This window comes from Lissotriton vulgaris, unplaced genomic scaffold (assembly GCF_964263255.1).
Source record: "Lissotriton vulgaris unplaced genomic scaffold, aLisVul1.2 SCAFFOLD_545, whole genome shotgun sequence".
NCBI lineage: Eukaryota > Metazoa > Chordata > Amphibia > Caudata > Salamandridae > Lissotriton > Lissotriton vulgaris.
The window spans coordinates 559,789-571,562 of NW_028245946.1; positions in this window are offsets into that span (position 1 = coordinate 559,789).

Below are 11,774 nucleotides of genomic sequence, written 5' to 3' on the forward strand. Positions count from 1 at the left end.
GATCCATCACCATTGTTTAGCTCACTGCACCATCCCAGCTCAGAACCTGGCTACATGCACATTAGTCTGTCCCTGGCCCAGTGCCTCATGGGAACAGGGCAGACCAAACTACCAAGCCAATTCTTTCACTGGAAAGGAAACAAGCTTCCGGGGACCGGTTTCTGGCATTACAGCCGTCTTCGGCCCGGCTTGCTTGAATCCTAATGGTGCAGTGAGCAAGGGACTCACATCTGAGTATACCCTTCCACGCTTAGGGTGGACAAAACGATTCAGAAAAGGGTGTGGTGATGGACAGAGTGTCTGAATTAAGCAGAACACTCGTACCCAGTCAACAGATCAGGGCTTGATCCATCCCCATTTTTTAGCTCACTGCACCATCCCAGCTCAGAACCTGGCTACATGCAAATTAGTCTGTCCCTGGCCCAGTGCATCATGGGAACAGGGCACACCAAACTACCAAGCCAATTCTTTCACTGGAAAGGAAACAAGCTTCCGGGGACCGGTTTCTGGCATTACAGCCGTCTTTGGCCCGGCTTGCTTGAATCCTGATGGTGCAGTGAGCAAGGGACTCACATCCGAGTATACCCTTCCACGCTTAGGGTGGACAAAATGATTCAGAAAAGGGGGTGGTGATGGACAGAGTGTCTGAATTAAGCAGAACACTCGTACCCAGTCAACATTTCAGGGCTTGATCCAGAACCTTTTTTTTAGCTCACTGCACCATCCCAGCTCAGAACCTGGCTACATGCAATTTAGTCTGTCCCTGGCCCAGTGCATCATGGGAACAGGGCAGACCAAACTACCAAGCCAATTCTTTCACTGGAAAGGAAACAAGCTTCCGGGGACCTGTTTCTGGCATTACAGCCGTCTTCGGCCTGGCTTGCTTGAATCCTGATGGTGCAGTGAGCAAGGGACTCACATCTGAGCATACCCTTCCACGCTTAGGGTGGACAAAACGATTCAGAAAAGGGGGTGGTGATGGACAGAGTGTCTGAATTAAGCAGAACACTCATACCCAGTCAACAGATCAGGGCTTGATCCATCACCGTTTTTTAGCTCACTGCACCATCCCAGCTCAGAACCTGGCTACATAAATTTAGTCTGTCCCTGGCCCAGTGCATCATGGGAACAGGGCAGACCAAACTACCAAGCCAATTCTTTCACTGGAAAGGAAACAAGCTTCGGGAACCGGTTTCTGGCATTACAGCTGTCTTCGGCCCGGCTTGCTTGAATCCTGATGGAGCAGTGAGCAAGGGACTCACATCTGAGTATACCCTTCCACGCTTAGGGTGGACAAAACGATTCAGAAAAGGGGGTGGTGATGGACAGAGTGTCTGAATTAAGCAGAACACTCGTACCCAGTCAACAGATTGAGGCTTGATCCATCACTGTTTTTTAGCTCACTGCACCATCCCAGCTCAGAACCTGGCTACATGCAAATTAGTCTGTCCCTGGCCCAGTGCATCATGGGAACAGGGCAGACCAAACTACCAAGCCAATTCTTTCACTGGAAAGGAAACAAGCATCCGGGGACCGGTTTCTGGCATTACAGCCGTCTTCGGCCCGGCTTGCTTAAATCCTGATGGTGGAGTGAGCAAGGGACTCACATCTGAGTATACCCTTCCACGCTTAGGGTGGACAAAACGATTCAGAAAAGGGGGTGGTGATGGACAGAGTGTCTTAATTAAGCAGAACACTCGTACCCAGTCAACTGATCAGGGCTTGATCCATCACCGTTTTTTAGCTCACTGCACCATCCCAGCTCAAAACCTGGCTACATGCAAATTAGTCTGTCCCTGGCCCAGTGCATCATGGGAACAGGGCAGACCAAACTACCAAGTCAATTCTTTCACTAGCCAGGTTCTGAGCTTTTCTGAATCGTTTTTGGCCACTATAGGTGTGGCAGGGTATACTCAGACATGAGTCCCTTGCTCACTGCACCATCAGGATTCAAGCAAGCCGGGCCGACGACGGCTGAAATGCCAGAAACCGGTCCCCGGAAGCTTGTTTCCTTCCCAGTATAAGATTTGGCTTGGTAGTTTGGTTTGCCCTGTTCCCATCATGCACTGGGACAGGAACAGACTAATTTGCATGTAGCCAGGTTCTGAGCTGGGATGGTGCAGTGAGCTAAAAAACGGTGATGGATCAAGCCCTGATCTTTGAACTGGGTAAGAGTGGTCTGCTTAATTCAGACACTCTGTTTATCACCACCCCCTTTTCTGAATCGTTTTTGGCCACTACAGGTGTGGCAGGGTATACTCAGACATAAGTCCCTTGCTCACTGCACCATCAGGATTCAAGCAAGCCGGGCCGACGATGGCTGAAATGCCAGAAACCGGTCTCCGGAAGCTTGTTTCCTTCCCAGTATAAGAATTGGCTTGGTAGTTTGGTTTGCCCTGTTCCAATCATGCACTGGGACAGGAACAGACTAATTTGCATGTAGCCAGGTTCTGAGCTGGGATGGTGCAGTGAGATAAAAAACGGTGATGGATCAAGCCCTCATCCTTGAACTGGGTAAGAGTTTTTGCCTAATTCAGACACTCTGTTCATCACCACCCCCTTTTCTGAATCGTTTTTCGCCACTATAGGTGTGGCAGGGTATACTCAGACATGAGTCCCTTGCTCACTGCACCATCAGGATTCAAGCAAGCCGGGCCGATGACGGCTGAAATGCCGGAAACCGGTCCCCGGAAGCTTGTTTCCTTCCAAGTATAAGATTTGGCTTGGTAGTTTGGTTTGCCCTGTTCCCAACATGCACTGGGACAGGAACAGACTAATTTGCATGTAGCCAGGTTCTGAGCTGGGATGGTGCAGTGAGCTAAAAAACAGTGATGGATCAAGCCCTGATCTTTGAACTGGGTAAGAGTGGTCTGATTAATTCAGACACTCTGTTCATCACCACTGCCTTTTCTGAATCGTTTTTGGCCACTGTAGGTGTGGCAGGGTATACTCAGACATGAGTCCCTTGCTCACTGCACCATCAGGATTCAAGCAAGCCGGGCCGACGACGGCTGAAATGCCAGAAACCGGTCCCCGGAAGCTTGTTTCCTTCCCAGTATAAGAATTGGCTTGGTAGTTTGGTTTGCCCTGTTCCCATCATGCACTGGGACAGGAACAGACTAATTTGCATGTAGCCAGGTTCTGAGCTGGGATGGTGCAGTGAACTAAAAAATGGACTCGGATCAAGCCCTGATCTTTGAACTGGGTAAGAGTGGTCTGCTTAATTCAGACACTCTGTTCATCACCACCCCCTTTTCTGAATCGTTTTTGGCCACTATAGGTGTGGCAGGGTATACTCAGACATGAGTCCCTTGCTCACTGCACCATCAGGATTCAAGCAAGCCGGGCCGACGATGGCTGAAATGCCAGAAACCAGTCCCCGGAAGCTTGTTTCCTTCCCAGAATAAGAATTGGCTTGGTAGTTTGGTTTGCCCTGTTCCGATCATGCACTGGGACAGGAACAGACTAATTTGCATGTAGCCAGGTTCTTAGCTGGGATGGTGCAGTGAGATAAAAAACGGTGATGGATCAAGCCCTGATCTTTGAACTGGGTAAGAGTGGTCTGCTTAATTCAGACACTCTTTTCATCACCACCCCCTTTTCTGAATCGTTTTTGGCCACTATAGGTGTGGCAGGGTATACTCAGACATGAGTCCCTTGCTCACTGCACCATCAGGATTCAAGCAAGCCGGGCTGACGACGGCTGAAATGCCAGAAACCGCTCCCCGGAAGCTTGTTTCCTTCCCAGTATAAGAATTGGCTTGGTAGTTTGGTTTGCCCTGTTCCCATCATGCACTGGGTCAGGAACAGACTAATTTGCATGTAGCCAGGTTTTCAGCTTTGATGGTGCAGTGAGCTAAAAAACGGTGATGGGTCAAGCCCTGATCTTTGAACTGGGTAAGAGTGGTCTGCTTAATTCAGAAACTCTGTTCATCACCACCCCCTTTTCTGAATCGTTTTTGGCCACTATAGGTGTGGCAGGGTATACTCAGACATGAGTCCCTTGCTCACTGCACCATCAGGATTCAAGCAAGCCGGGCCGACGACGGCTGAAATGCCAGAAACCGGTCCCCGGAAGCTTGTTTCCTTCCCAGTATAAGAATTGGCTTGGTAGTTTGGTTTGCCCTGTTCCCATCATGCACTGGGACAGTAACAGACTAATTTGCATGTAGCCAGGTTCTGAGCTGGGATGGTGCAGTGAACTAAAAAACGGTGATGGATCAAGCCCTGATCTTTGAACTGGGTAAGAGTGGTCAGCTTAATTCAGACACTCTGTTCATCCCCACCCCCTTTTCTGAATCATTTTTGGCCACTATAGGTGTGGCAGGGTATACTCAGACATGAGTCCCTTGCTCACTGCACCATCAGGATTCAAGCAAGCCGGGCCGACGATGGCTGAAATGCCAGAAACCAGTCCCCGGAAGCTTGTTTCCTTCCCAGTATAAGAATTGGCTTGGTGGTTTGGTTTGCCCTGTTCCGATCATGCACTGGGACAGGAACAGACTAATTTGCATGTAGCCAGGTTCTTAGCTGGGATGGTGCAGTGAGATAAAAAACGGTGATGGATCAAGCCCTGATCTTTGAACTGGGTAAGAGTGGTCTGCTTAATTCAGACACTCTGTTCATCACCACCCCCTTTTCTGAATCGTTTTTGGCCACTATAGGTGTGGCAGGGCATACTCAGACATGAGTCCCTTGCTCACTGCACCATCAGGATTCAAGCAAGAAGGGACGACGATGGCTGAAATGCCAGAAACCGGTCCCCGGAAGCTTGTTTCCTTCCCAGTATAAGAATTGGCTTGGTAGTTTGGTTTGCCCTGTTCCGATCATGCACTGGGACAGGAACAGACTAATTTGCATGTAGCCAGGTTCTGAGCTGGGATGGTGCAGTGAGATAAAAAACGGTGATGGATCAAGCCCTGATCTTTGAACTGGGTAAGAGTGGTCTGCTTAATTCAGACATCTGTTCATCACCACCCCCTTTTCTGAATCGTTTTTGGCCACTATAGGTGTGGCAGGGTATACTCAGACATGAGTCCCTTGCTCACTGCACCATCAGGATTCAAGCAAGCCGGGCCGACGACGGCTGAAATGCCAGAAACCGGTCCCCGGAAGCTTGTTTCCTTCCCAATATAAGAATTGGCTAGGTAGTTTGGTTTGCCCTGTTCCCATCATGCACTGGGTCAGGAACAGTCTAATTTGCATGTAGCCAGATTCTGAGCTTTGATGGTGCAGTGAGCTAAAAAACGGTGATGGATCAAGCCCTGATCTTTGAACTGGGTAAGAGTGGTCTGCTTAATTCAGACACTCTGTTCATCACCACCCCCTTTTCTGAATCATTTTTGGCCTCTATAGGTATGGCAGGGTATACTCAGACATGAGTCCCTTGCTCACTGCACCATCAGGATTCAAGCAAGTCGGGCCGACGACGGCTGAAATGCCAGAAACCGGTCCCCGGAAGCTTGTTTCCTTCCCAGTATAAGAATTGGCTTGGTAGTTTGGTTTGCCCTGTTCCCATCATGCACTGGGACAGGAACAGACTAATTTGCATGCAGCCAGGTTCTGAGCTGGGATGGTGCAGTGAGCTAAAAAACTGCGATGGATCAAGCCCTGATCTTTGAACTGGGTAAGAGTGGTCTGCTTAATTCAGACACTCTGTTCATCACCACCCCCTTTTCTGAATCGGTTTTGGCCACTATAGGTGTGGCAGGGCATACTCAGACATGAGTCCCCTGCTCACTGCACCATCAGGATTCAAGCAAGCTGGGCCGACGACGGCTGAAATGCCAGAAACCGGTCCCCGGAAGCTTGTTTCCTTCCCAGTATAAGAATTGGCTTGGTAGTTTGGTTGCCCTGTTCCCATCATGCACTGGGACAGGAACAGACTAATTTGCGTGTAGCCAGGTTCTGAGCTGGGATGGTGCAGTGAGCTAAAAAATGGTGATGGATCAAGCCCTGATCTTTGAACTGGGTAAGAGAGTGGTCTGCCTAATTCAGACTCTCTGTTCATCACCACCCCCTTTTCTGAATGTTTAGATGTCTGGCTGCAGTCGCCCCCAGCCTTGGTTATATGTCTGGTTGCTGCCACCACCTGCCATGGTTAGATGTCTGGCTGCAGTCGTCACCTGCAATGGTTAGATGTCTGACTGCAGTCGCCACCAGCCTTGGTTATATGTCTGGCTGCAGTCACCACCTGCCATGGTTAGATGTCTGGCTGCAGTCGTCATCTGCCATGGTTAGATGTCTGGCTGCAGTCCCCACATGCCATGGTTAGATGTCTGGCTGCAGTCACCACCAGCCTTGGTTATATGTTTGGCTACAGCCACCACCTGCCATGGTTAGATGTCTGGCTGCAGTCGTCATCTGCCATGGTTACATGTCTGGCTGCAGTCCCCACATTCCATGGTTAGATCTCTGGTTGCAGTCCCTACATGCCATGGTTAGATGTCTAACTGCAGTCACAACATGCCATGGTTAGATGTCTGGCTGCAGTCACCGCATGCCATGGTTAGATGTCTGGCTGCAGTCACCGCATGCCATGGTTAGATGTCTGGCTGCAGTCGCCAGCAGCCATGATGAAATATCTTGCTGCAGTCGTCATCTGCCATGGTAACATGTCTGGCTGTAGTCCCCACATGCCATGGTTAGATGTCTAACTCCAGTCACAACATGCCATGGTTAGATGTCTGGCTGCAGTCACCGCATGCCATGGTTAGATGTCTGGCTGCAGTCACCGCATGCCATGGTTAGATGTCTAGCTGCAGTCGCCACCAGCCATGATTAAATATCTTGCTGCAGTCGTCACCTGCCATGGTTAGATGTCTGGCTGCAGGAGTCCCTCATAGCGTGGATCGTTGTCTATGAACCCTCTTGGAGGGCCAGGTCCTCACCCTTATCTGATCCACCTAATGATTGTTCACCCCCAACCCTGCCTGCTTCTGACATTCGACCACCCTTCCAGCATGGAGGAATAGCACCCACTAACAGGGCCAGGGCCACAGCTGAGGGTCTGAATCTGGGATATGAGAGGCCAGACGGAAAGAATACTTCAGCCCTATTTTATCAAGAAGTCACAAATGTAGGGGAAGCAAGTACATGTGCTGAGCAGCACTGAGTGAAAGGGAGAGAGTAGAGCAGCACTGTATCTACTGAGAGGTTGGGCTGTTATGCTGTTTCCTGCACTGATGCACTTTAGGCAGCCATGCACCATTGTAGATCCCCTTGAGCCATACTGCATAGTTTCTGCAGTGTCTGAAACTGATATAATCTGAGGACCAGCTCTAGAGCCGCAGAGGAATGATTTCTAACCAGATGTTGCAAGGCCTGAGAGAACGCATCTATACAAATTAGAAATCCAATTGGACTGCAACCCAGACAGAACACACTGAGCAATGTTGTGTAGGAAGTTTTTCCTGGCCACTTTCAGTCCCATAAGCTAGGTTCAGGGCCATAGTGAACTCTAAATCCTCTTTCATTGATGAAAAACATATTTTAAAACATATATTTTGTGATTCCTGCATCTGGGTGTGCAGCGTGAACCGTTGCACTCCCCACTGTTTGTATTTCCGTAAGGTGCGTGATGGCAAGGCACACAAAAGCCCAGTTTGCACGCAATCGGTAAAGCAGTTGAACTTATATGGACTTTATTTGAGTATTTTGAAAAGCGTGGTGTGCATACCACCTCTCCCATAATTGAAAAACATAGGGCCATATTATCAAGAAAGGGCGAATCATTATCGCCGCTATTATCGGCAGGAAACTGCCACTAAAACGGCGATAATTGGCTCGATAATATGCTCTATGGAATTCCTATTGAAGCCCAGGTTAAATGTGAAGCACATCTAACATGGACTACAATTGGAATTCCATAGAGCATATTATCAAGCCCATTATCGCCTTTTTAGCAGCAGTTTTCTGCCGCTAAAACGGCGATAATTTTATCGCCTTTCTTGATAATATGCCCCACAGTTCTTTGTGGGGAGGAATGTGTGTCAAGACCCATGGGTGTTTGCATGGGAACACCAATGCAGCACCCATTCAACTCACCTTTGATGCAAGGGGTGCACAAGAAGTGCATTGTGCAACTATGTGTTACTTTGGGTTTTTATTGAAAGGTGAATCTTTCCTGAACATTTTGCATTGTGTTTGAGTTTGAAAATTGGAGAAAAAAAGGGATAGAAAGCATTTATAAATCCAAGCCTTCGTGTCCTCCAGGAACTGGATTGGCACAGAGAAGTACAATAAATACAGTTTCTGTTGATAGAATATAAAACATGTGTCAGCAAAGACAGATCTCGGCAGTCAGTGACTGTCACTTATATGTTGTTTCCAAAGTATCCCACACAAATGTATTGTTTTTTTATGGCATGTGTAGTTTATTGTGGTATGTTATACACTAAAAACATATAAAATTATCTTGTTTTTGGCATATGCTTACCATAAAATAGAGTGTAATTATAGACCTCATATTAACCCTATCCGTGCTGATGACGGAACCGCTCCGTCATCAGCTGCGGTGGCGCTGTGCTGATGACAGAGCGGTTCCCCGTCATGGCCCTGCCGCCGCGCCTTCACGGCGCAGATTTCGCGCCTGCGCGGCTTGTTATATTGAGCGGGCGGGGCCACGACGGAACCGCTCCGTCATGAGCACAGCTCAACCGTGGCTGGTGACTGAGCGGTTCCATCACCAGCACGGCCCCGCCGCGCGGCTGCCCCACCCCCTTAGCACTGCGGCGGAATAGCCGCCGCAGTGAAAGGGTTAAGCTTTGAGAGCACACCTTGCCCTAACCTAGCCCTCGCTTAATGACAATCTTGGCCTCAGACCTAATCATAGTCCTTAAAGTAACCTTAGTCCCTTCCCTGTGCCTAACAACAGCTCATACCCTTTTCTGCCATACTTACCAAATTAAAGAAATAGAGGGGATAGTTTGCATCCTGATAGCTTTGCCCTGGGAATAATGTTTTAGTCGCATGATATTCTGCAGACAGTATAGTGCAATTGCACTGTTCTTTTCATAGTGTTCCACAGAATGAATTGCACGCTTAGCTGGTGCACTCTCCTACTCTCCAAAAGTCAATCTAAGCTAGAAATTATCACTCTTTTGCACAAAGCCCAGGAAAACTGGGATATCTTTTGGCTCTGTACATGGAAACCGCAGATTTTGATCTTCAGTTTTTGCATCTGTAATGTGTCACAATTCAACACCTGTTGATAGACCAGTGCATAGGAAAAAATAAAGGCTTCAGCTGTATTTGCCTTAATGTCATTTTTCATATTTTCTGTGCTGTGGTGTCTCTCCGTCCTATATAAAAATTGGGGCAGATTCAGAAGCCCCATGCGCCACCTTTACACTGGCATTGTAGCAACGTTGCACCCTATGTACAAAGTGACGCATCTAGGGAGATGCGTCACATTGTAAAGGGAGGGCGCTCTGTCTCAGGAACACCTGATAATAATAGTAATAATAGTGTGAGTCACTTTTCCGTCCAGCTACATCAATACCCTGCGCCTGCTTGAAGCAGGCATAAGGAGTGACGCAGCATGTTAGGCATAGGGCGACCCTGGGCCGCGTCACGCTTGAGACAGCAATGCGCTGCCCTTAGGCCACAGGATGCGACACGCATCGCCCCATCCTTAAGCCACAGTGCGCCACATTGTAAATGCGATGCATTTGTTCTGGCGCAGGGAGGGAATTGCGTGTTGCATCTGTTCTGGCGCATCCCTACTAAATTGCAGAGACGTGCAAGAACTCGTAAATCTGCCCCTCTGTGTTTGTCTTGCAGATCAAATATTTTGTGCAGCAGTAGCCTCAGGACAGGACCTGGTGAAGTCTCTATGCAGCAGGAAGGACTGAAATACTTATTGCAGTAGAGGAACCCTTGCAACTTGTGATTGTGAATCCAGACAATAACTTCCACATGAATAATCTACTGTATTTTGTCTTACCAAGATATGTGAAAACTGGATAACTATGTCTGATAAGCTAAACTAAATTAGACACATACTGTTCCATCTTTTCTACCAGTACCCTGGAAAACTGTGCCTTAAAACACATTGCTGGTAGCAAATAAAAGTGATGGTGTCCCTATTGAGGTCCATGAGCACTTTTTCCCTCAACTTCAGGATTTTTTGATCAATCCGGCTAGCCAAATTATATCAGGTACTCCAATAGCAGGATATATTCTGAATCAATAGCGCTAAATTTCCTCAATAGGATAACCCTCTAATAATCCAATTTGTGTTGGACCATCAGCCGGCATAATGTTTATCATAAATTATTTACTAACATCTAGGCAATGATGATACATACTAATTATTTCATCAAATCCATGGTTAATATAAAGTTATTAAGATTATACTTGTAATTATAATTATTGATGCAGGAAATGTGTTGATTTACCTAACTGGACAGCTTTATTTCAGATTATCAGGACTTTAACTGTCCTGGGCAATTTATTCATATTTTAAGGAACATATATCCAGATACGACAACTAGAACCAAATAAGTGCAGTAAAGTAAACTTACAGTATCTCAAACTACTCGGAGGGGTGCCTTCTGTTTTTTTTTTCTTTTAAGAGAACCCTTGGTATATTTACTTCATAATGATGAAATAATCGCAAACCAATATTAAAATTGTTTAATGATGATATAACTGGCTTTCAATCAGCAGAAATAATTAACATTCAAAGAGCCTTAGATAAGATTAAAGATGTTACTTCAATAGGAGGATATAAGACCAATTATATTAATCTGACATACTCCTATTTAATGCAGGAGAGGCTGAGATTAAAGTTACATCTACGTTTTCAGATGTATTTGATTTAATTTAAACGGCTTTGTTAAGAAAGGTAAGGAAGGTGCTCAAGTAATGGCAATATCTGTCCCCGTCAATTCTTGGTAAAGTTTCTGTAATCAGATTTGATTCCATGACCAACATTTCATTTCATTATTTATTTTTATTTTCAAATGTTCTGCTTTAAGTTAGTAACAGTTATTTTAAGGAGATTGGCTCATTAATTAGAAAGTTCACTGGAAAAGTCAACACTGCTCATCTTGTCTCATTTCCGACTTTATATCCAGCTACATTATGAGATAGCACCCCTCCGCATCATCATGCTATGCCTTTTTGATAATTGTTTCTTGATTTGATGCTTAAGGAGGCAGAGATCCATTCACGGGTATTTTTAATCATAGTAACAATTTTAAAAAGATACATGCATTAAACATATGGTATTGTGTAAAAGTGAGATCAACCTGGAATAAAAGATTTCAGATTGCAATTTAATTCATGTTACTGTGTTACTGCAAGTTTGGGTTTGCATATATATTACAAAACAATCGTGCAATGGAATCAACTATGGAATAAGTCAATACCTGTTTTTATTATCATAATCTCATGGAAGCCCTAGGAATAGGTGAATTCACATGGTTTAGAATGCAGGGTTGGACTTTGGTTCAGCTTTGCTCAAATCAGTAGATATCTTAAAAAAATCTAGAGCTCTTGACAAATGTACTCAGTCATTCTTAAAACTACTTTAAAAAAATGCTGGGTGTTAGCTGCTGATATAAAGTAATTTCTGGAAATTTACATAACTTGATCATGCCTAGATTTTTGGATAAAATCCAAACTGTTACCAACCGTAAATTCCCTGTTTGAATTTAATTGAATAAGGAATTGTCCTCAAAAAGATGGTTTATTATACACCACAGGTTTTGCAAATATGCTTTCCAGCTGTGACAAACTTATTTTGTTAGATTTAGAATAGCTTCCTT